Genomic DNA, 7,047 nt, shown 5'->3' with positions numbered 1-7,047 from the left:
GAAATGGGGAGAATAGATTCCCCTTAAACTGCAAGTCAGCAGGTGTTTCTTTACAGTTAACTTTAGCAAAATTCATACAAAATAGTAATTAACAATGATCTTCTTTATTTGTTAACTCACAAGGAGACACCTTCAAAACTGCATTTTATTAAAGTTTCTGTACTGAAACATAGAAAAACTGAACTACACAAATATTGAAAAGTTAAAAATTCCTTAATTTTTTATTCCTGGTACCACTACCACAATTTACAGAGCAATATACCTGATGTAATGAAAAGAAAAAGACAAAGGTACAACAGATAAAAGACCTCAGGAATGTACATCTAATTGACACTACATTGCATTAATCAATAGCTGCACTTTTTGCAAACTGTGGCTATGACAGTCCTGAACAAGAAGGGTTTCCTGTTTAAGCTGCAGTAACTTTTCTCACTATGGATCATTCTTCCTTCTGTGGCAGATTTTTACAGTTCCTCTAATGCATTTGGGACGATTGTCTCAAAGTAACCCACAGCTTTCCTGACAACACCTCGCTCTCTCTCCTGCTAAGAACTGTAGCCCTTTTCTTCTGAGTTTTTAGAACCTTCTGCTACCATATCCATCACTTCCACCACCAGATCCATAACCACCACCATAGGGACTGCCCGAGCTTCTTCCACCAAAACTACCCCCTTTCATGGATCCATAATTTGATTGCTGTTGTCCACTATAATTTCCAAAATCATTATAGTTTCCACCACCACCATCAGATCAGATCAGATCAGTTGCTCAGTCGTGTCCGACTCTTTGCTACCCCATGAATCGCAGCACGCCAGGCCTCCCTGTCCATCACCAACTCCCGGACTTCACTCAGACTCACGTCCATCGAGTCAGTGATGCCATCCAGCCATCTCATCCTCTGTCGTCCCCTTCTCCTCCTGCACCCAATCCCTCCCTGCATCAGAGTCTTTTCCAATGAGTCAACTCTTCACATGAGGTGGCCAAAGTACTGGAGTTTCAGCTTTAGCATCATTCCTTCCAAAGAAATCCCAGGGCTGATCTCCTTCAGAATGGACTGGTTGGATCTCCTTACAGTCCAAGGGACTCTCAAGATTCTTCTCCAACACCACAGTTCAAAAGCATCAATTCTTCGGTGCTCAGCCTTCTTCACAGTCCAACTCTCACATCCATATGTGACCACTGGAAAAACCATAGCCTTGACTAGATGAACCTTCGTTGGCAAAGTAATGTTTCTGCTTTTGAATATGCTATCACTGTTTCCACTGTTTCCCCATCTATTTCCCATGAAGTGGTGGGACCGGATGCCATGATCTTCGTTTTCTGAATGTTGAGCTTTAAGCCAACTTTTTCACTCTCCACTTTCACTTTCATCAAGAGGCTTTGAGTTCCTCTTCACTTTCTGCCATAAGGGTGGCGTCATCTGCATATCTGAGGTTATTGATATTTCTCCCAGCAATCTTGATTCCAGTTTGTGTTTCTTCCAGTCCAGCGTTTCTCATGATGTACTCTGCATATAAGTTAAAAGAAATAGAAAAGAAATGCAAAAAAAAAAAAAAAAAAAAAACACCACCATAGTTACCTCCTAAATTTCCTCCTTCTTTGTAACCATCATATCCTCCAACACCGCCACCATATCCACCACCTTGGTTTCCACCGCCACCGTAGCCTCCTCTACTGCTATAACCAGGACCACCACCATAGTTGCCAGCATCCCCTCCAAATCCATTATGTCCACCATCACCTCCTCCACAACTCCCTCTGCTGCCACCACCTCCACCACCATAGCCTCCTCTTCCACCAAAGTTCCCACCACAGCCAAAGTTACCTCCACCACCTCCAGAGTTTCCTCCACCACCTCCAAAGTTTCCTCCACGACCCATAAAGTTGCCAGATCCACCTCCATGACCTCCTTGTGATCCAACAGATTACATCTCTTGTTTAGAAAGGGCCCTTTTCACTTCACAGTTATGCCCATTAATAGTGTGGTATTTCTGAACAACAATTTTATCAACTTTATCATCAAAAGTTACAAAAGCAAATCCTCTCTTTTTCCCACTCTGCCTGTCTTCCATAACTTCTATGGTTTCAATCTTGCCATACTTTTCAAAGTAGTCTCTCAAATAATATTCTTCTGTATCTTCTTTAATACTACCAACAAAAATTTTCTTCACTGTTAGATGCGCTTTACAGAATCCTCTCTAGAAACAGCTCTCTTTGGTTCCACTACACACCCATCAACTTTGTGCAGTCGAGCACACCTTGCTGCATCCACTTCTTCAACACAGGAGTGAGTCACAACACCAAAGCCCCTGGAACGTTTTGTTTGGGGGTCTCTCATCACCACACAATCTGCAAGTGTGCCCCATTTCTCAACATCATTCTCTTAAGCTATCATCTGTAGTTTCAAAGCTCAGACCACCAATAAACAGCTTTCTCAACTGCTCTGGTTCCTTGGGATCATGACCCTCCATTTTGAGACCAGACTCGCCTCTTCCAACTCGAGTTCAATATGGGACCCTGAAGTACTTCAGAATTATTCCTATAAGTAGGAAAAAAGAGAACAACAAAACGCTGAAATCTTATCATCTGCTAACTTGAATAAAAGGATCTTGTCTTCTTTAAGTAGACTCTGTCGTTTTCAAATCAGTAAACATTCTGAAGATCCCAAGTTTTTCTCAGATCCCTCTTGATAAGCCTTCTTTATTTTCTCTACTTAGCAGTGCAGAAAGATGCAAGACCCAAGATCACTGAACCTAATATCCAGAACCCAAATTTAAGGGGATTAGTGACAACTGACATGGCCTAGGGGTTCCCTCATGGCGCAGTGGTATAGAATCTGCCTGCAATGCAGGAGACCAGGGTTCAGTCCCTGGATGGAGAAGATCCTGAAAAAGGAGACGGCAACTCACTCCAGTATTGTTGCTTGGGAAATCACATGGACAGAGGATCCTGGCAGACTACAGTCCATTGGGTCACAAAAGACTTGGACACAACTTACTGACTAAATGACAACAAGAAAGAACTATATTTAATCTTGCAATAAACTATAATGGAAAATAAAAAGAAAGAATTGCTCTTACACTAGGAATTGCTTTTACATGTACATATATAGATGCCTTAATTATTAACTTGTTTAATCTTTCTGACAACAAAATAGGTGTAATCACTGTATACATGAGGAAATTGGGCATATTGGTTTAGTAACTTGTCCAAAGTCATAGAGTTACTACCTATGTCGATTCGATCCCTGGGTTTGGAAGATCCCCGTAGGAGGGAATGGCAACCCACTCCAGTAATTTTGCCTGGAGAATCCCATGGACAGGACTACAGTCCATGGGGTGGCAGAGAGTCAGGCAAAACTGAAGTGACTTCCCACACATGCACAAGAGAGAGTCTTCGGTCATATTTTTAGCCAGCTACCACTACTGTTTCCTAGCAAACAATATCAGTGCTGTCAGCACACCAGCCACCTCATGAAAACCTTGGAAGGAGATTAAAATGATTTTTTTTTTTTTTTTTTTTTACATCTGAATCTGACTCTAATGTGCTGTTACTTAGCAATTTGTAACATTTTACAGATTCATGGCTTGGAAGACTGACTGGTCCAGGCTCTCAGTGTTTTACTAAATCATCTCAATAGCCTCTCAGTGAGTTTCCTGCTTCCTTCTTTTTATCCTTTGTTTCCTCCACACGATATACTAAATTATTATTAACTCTGAGTGCATTTTAATTATTTTTACCTTAATCTACCAATCCTAATTGATTCACTATTTTCACAGGCTATTTATCAATCATGTAAATTCCTGTATAATTCCTTATACTTTCTTATTAGCATGGAGTCAAGATGGTGCTGAATGCATTGTGTTAGAATTCCACTTCATCCAACTGCTGGATATGTGATTAAAGACACATTTCTTCTTTAGCAACATGATGATAGTAATACATCCTTTTAGGTTTGATGAGGATTCCTTGAGATTAAATGGGGTAGTCTGTCAAACCCCCAGCATGCAGTCAATTACTGAGTAGGCCTTGAACATTGGTTCTTTAACTTTCTTAGTTTTGAGCCATTTCTTCTGAAAATTCTAAATTTCCTTATGGTAAAAATGAACAATATTGGTAGCAGCATTATTCTTTCTTTCATGCACATGTTTTAAATATTAATGTCAAATTTATGGATAGTTTCTTTTATGGCTTTGTACTTTATATCTTTCAAAGTTCTTCTATACTCCAAGATTGCAAGTGTATTTTTTGAATGCTTTTGTAGTTGTATTTTAGACACATTATGTTTTAATGACATATAGTTGATTTACAATGTTGTGTTAGTTTCTGGTATTCAGCAAAGTGATTCAGTTATACACACGTATTCTTTTTCATTTTCTTTTCCATTATGGTTTATTATAGGATATTGAATATAGTCCTTTGTGCAACATGATAGGACCTTATTGTTTATCCATTCTCTATATACAATATAATAGCTTGCATCTACTACTCCCAAACTCCCAATCCACTGTTGGCAACCACAGGTCTGAACTCAATAGACGTTTATGTTTTCCATCTACCTCAAATATATGTTGCTTTTTGTCTTGGCACCAAGTTAGGAATCTAACCATTTTTTTTCATCTGCATTTGTTCAGTCCTGTTCTCAGTAGTTTGGAATGCCTCTTAACTATGTATTCTGTTCTCCTCCATTTCTATATGTATATTAAGATATCAGTGTCATACAATTCTAATTGTTATATTTTTATAACATATTTTAAAATTTGATAGTGTAAATTCTCTTTCCTCCTTTTGATATAATGCTTTTTGGCTAATTTTGTATCTTTTCTGAGAACTAAACTGTCAAGTTTCATTTAAAAATCTTTTTAGGCTTTGATTTATTGCATTTATCTTGAAACCTATTTAGTGAAGAATAAATACTTTTAGTAAATTTTATTTCCATTTAGAATAAGATATGTTCCTATAACTAATTATATCTTATTTTATATCTTATGGTAATATTTTTATTATGGATATTGCACATTTGCATTGGTTCTATTCCTAGATATTTTCTGTCATTTTCAATTATGACTAATCCTTTTTTCTTTACATTTTCTAAACTTTCTATTGCTGATGTTTTGATAGGTATGCCTCATCAAGTAAGAAAAATTCTTCTTGTATTACATACTTTCCAAAAAAAAAAAATCATAAATAGGAGTCATTTTTAATAAATGGGCCTTTTGCTTTTATTAAAATGATTTTGTGTTTTTTCTGTTTAATTCTTTAAAAAGTAAATTGCATTAAAATATTATATAGTACACTGCTATATTTATTAACTTTTAAAAGAAGTTTTGCAGTGACACTTGAAAGTAAATTTGGCCTATGGTTTTACTTTTTATGCCATGCTTGTCTAGTTTAGGTATCAAAGTTTTAAAATTATCTTAGAAGGACACAGAAAGATTTCTCTATTTTTTCCCCCAATGCTTTGGAAGTTTATCTCTAAAATTTTCTAAGATTTCTAAAATCTATAAAAAACTATTCCTTGTATATCCTAAATTCTATTTTAACTAGGTATCTTATATTTGTTAAATCTGGCAGCCATAGCTTAGAACAAATCTGGCAACTATAACTTTATTTGCTAAATCTGGCAACCATAATAAACACTTCATAAATATGAGTAGCTCTATGATTTTACTGCTTTGAAATCAGAGTATTTTGCCTGCTGAGATTTCTTTTAACAGCTAAACACTGGTAAATTTTAATGAATGTTCTCTTGGGTACAAAGTTCTTTATATATTCATTATTTATAAAACTAATTTTGAGAATTGTCTGAGCTATTGAATTCTAAATAGCTATAAATATTTTCAGTTTACTTAATCTGTCCATTTATAAGCAAGATATTAAAATCTTTATGTGCATTTATTAATTTCACTTATATTTCTTTCCATTTTTGTTCTATATAATTTTTCTGTTAAGGTAAAGTTTAGAGCGTATATTATTTTTATATTGTTACTTTCATCACTAGATAGAGTCATTTTTTCCTTTTCATACTTTGTCTTTATTTCTATTATGCCTACTACTAACATTTTTACATCTGCTTTCTGTTTGTTAGCAATTTTCTCCATTATTTTTCTTTTCAAATATTTTTATGTCATATTGTTTTAGATAAATCTTTTATAAATATGATGTATTTAGAAATATATTTTATTTTTACCCAATTTGAAAAAATCTCTGACTTTCATTAAATAGCAGCACACATCTCATTTATATTATTTTTTTCCATTCTTTGTTTTTTTCTTTTTAATTTTTTAATTATTATTATTAGTTTTTTTTTTTTTTTTTTTTTTTACTTTACAATATTGTATTGGTTTTGCCATACATTGAAATGAATCCATCATGGGTGTACATGTCTTCCCCATCCTGAACCCCCCTCCCACCTCCCTCCCCATCCCATCCCTCTGGGTCATCCCAGTGCACCAGCCCCGAGCACCCTGTATCATGCATCGAACCTGGACTTGGCCCACTTTTTGATTGGGTCATTTGTTTTTCTTGAATTGAGCTGCAGGAGTTGCTTATATATTTTTGAGATTAATTCTTTGTCTGTTGCTTCGTTTGCTACTATTTTCTCCTATTCTGAAGGCTGTCTTTTCACCTTACTTACAGTTTCCTTTGTTGTGCAGAAGCTTTTAATTAGGTCCCATTTATTTATTTTTGCTTTTATTTCTAATATTTTGGGAGGGGGGTCATAGAGGATCCTGATGTGGTTTATGTTGGAGAGTGTTTTGCCTATGTTTTCCTCTAGGAGTTAGTTTATTTTTGTGTATGATGTTAGAAAGTGTTCTAGTTTCATTCTTTTACAAGTGGTTGACCAGTTTTCCCAGCACCACTTGTTAAAGAGATTGTCTTTTCTCCATTGTATATTCTTGCCTATTTTGTTGAAGATAAGGTGTCCATAGGTGCGTGGATTTATCTCTGGGCTTTCTATTAAATTGCATTTGTTCCCTTGATCTATATTTCTGTCTTTGTGCCAGTACCATACTGTCTTGATGACTGTGGATTTGTAGTAGAGCC

General features: G+C 35.9%; 1 pseudogene; it reads right to left on the bottom strand.

Annotated features, from left to right (window-relative positions):
- Positions 1-302: 302 nt before the first annotated feature.
- On the bottom strand, positions 303-2,533 carry LOC147378665 (heterogeneous nuclear ribonucleoprotein A3-like; annotated as a pseudogene).
- Between the last annotated feature and the right edge of the window lie 4,514 nt (positions 2,534-7,047).

This window comes from Bos grunniens, chromosome 2, assembly GCF_055505025.1.
Source record: "Bos grunniens cultivar Pamir isolate PY7600 chromosome 2, Bosgru_T2T1.0, whole genome shotgun sequence".
Classification (NCBI taxonomy): domain Eukaryota; kingdom Metazoa; phylum Chordata; class Mammalia; order Artiodactyla; family Bovidae; genus Bos; species Bos grunniens.
The sequence above is the reverse complement of the archived record's forward strand: the minus strand, read 5'-3'. Positions and strand labels throughout refer to the sequence as shown.